We start from the raw sequence: 1,640 nt of genomic DNA, 5'->3' as shown, positions 1-1,640 counted from the left end.
TTTTTTTTTTGCCATAGCTTACACAATCCTGTCTATCCATGCACATACAATTAAGCTGTTTGATCCCATCGAGTGGGGTTATACCCACTCAATGCTATCTGCTCCCCATTCCCCCTCACAGAACCATTCCTCCTGTTAATCTTTCTTTTCTTTTCTAAATCATTTTATTGGGGGGCTCTTACAGCTCTTATAACACTCCACACATCAATTGTATCAAGCACCTGTGTACCTGTGGTGCCATAACGTTCCACATTTCCATCACAGAAGTTCAGCACACCGTAAGCAACAACTCCCTGACACTGCATGTCATTGCAATCTGTGTACGTTTATAGCTCAAAGGGAATCTCTCCAAACGTTTGGAAAACAGAAAAGTGAAAGGCCACCCCAGCCCCACTAGTGAACCCCACACAGTAACTCTCTACTTCCCTGCAGTCGTGTGTGTGTGTGTGTGTGTGTGTGTGCATGCTGACAATATTTAAACAGTATCTATGACCTGAAATTGAGGCCCGGGAGGCCTTCCAGGTGGCCACCTAGGCTCCCCAACTGTCAGGGCAATAGCTGGACACTCTTCCATCTCTCGTATGGGCCATTGCTCTGGACAATGGCCGATGCATGCCACTGTCCTTACAGGTGTGTGTTTTCCAAGTCTCCGTGGCATTTCTTAGAGGCTGGTCCTTGGATATTAGCTAACAACGTTGCGCAATATCTGCCCGGGGCAGAAGCACCACTGTCGACTCTGCACGAGGTGGGGTGCCATGGGGGAAGGTGTGCACATAGGGGCGTGAGTGCCTGGCAGGGTGTGTGCCCAATGGTGATAGCAGTTAGTTCCACAGAATATTTCTGATTAAGTCCCAATGACCCCTCAGTCTTCAAAGAGCTCTCATCTACCCACTCTTTTGATCCAGGCAGGGTGCTATTCCAAGAGCACCCCTATTTCTCTCTCTAGAGCTTTCCATTGTCGGGTAGTGCTAACCAGAAACACTGCTGCAAATATCATGCTATCAGGTTAGCATGGAGTCACCTCTGAAGTGTTACTGTGTCCTGCCTTGCATGCTGACGTAACTCTTCCCATGGCTTCTCATGTCCCTTTAAAAAAGCAAGGAGCACATCTGAAGCATGTATTCATTTGTTGAACAAATATTTACTGAGCGCCACTGTGTGCCTTGTGTTGTTCTGTGAGTGGGAGATAGAGCCGTGAACAGGACAGACAAGATCCAGCTCTCGTGAAACTTACATCCCAATGAGGGAGAGAGAATAAATAAATAAATAAGAAAGACTAAAATGAGTAATAGATGAAAAATGAATAAGTAAGAACACTGAATACATAAGTATGAGGGCAAGTAAACTATATCTATCTATGTATCTAATCTAGTTACTAGGGTGCCAGTTCATGCATGCATGGGTTTAATCCCAGATATGGCTCAATATGTTTCTGTGATCAGTGGATGGCTGCCGATGAGTGATTTCATGATTATGCCTGTCTTTTTTCCCCCAGTTATTTTATTTTGATCGTTGTATTAGGGGATCATACAACACTTATCACAATCCATACAAACATCAGTTGTGTAAAGCACGCTTGTACATTCATTGCCCTCATCAGTCTCAAAACATTTGCTCTACACTTAGGCCCCTGGCATCAG

The 1,640-nt window shown here is 45.0% G+C and overlaps 1 protein-coding gene across 2 annotated transcripts in view; it reads left to right on the top strand.

The window, feature by feature from the left end:
- The window catches only part of PLA2G4E (phospholipase A2 group IVE), an 83,110-nt gene that overhangs the window by 4,443 nt on the left and 77,027 nt on the right, over positions 1-1,640 (top strand). The window lies entirely within an intron of this gene.

The sequence above is a fragment of the Echinops telfairi genome, unplaced genomic scaffold (assembly GCF_000313985.2).
Source record: "Echinops telfairi isolate 266 unplaced genomic scaffold, ASM31398v2 ScPeMD7_8;HRSCAF=38, whole genome shotgun sequence".
Lineage (NCBI taxonomy): Eukaryota > Metazoa > Chordata > Mammalia > Afrosoricida > Tenrecidae > Echinops > Echinops telfairi.
This window is presented reverse-complemented; position numbering and strand designations above follow the sequence as displayed.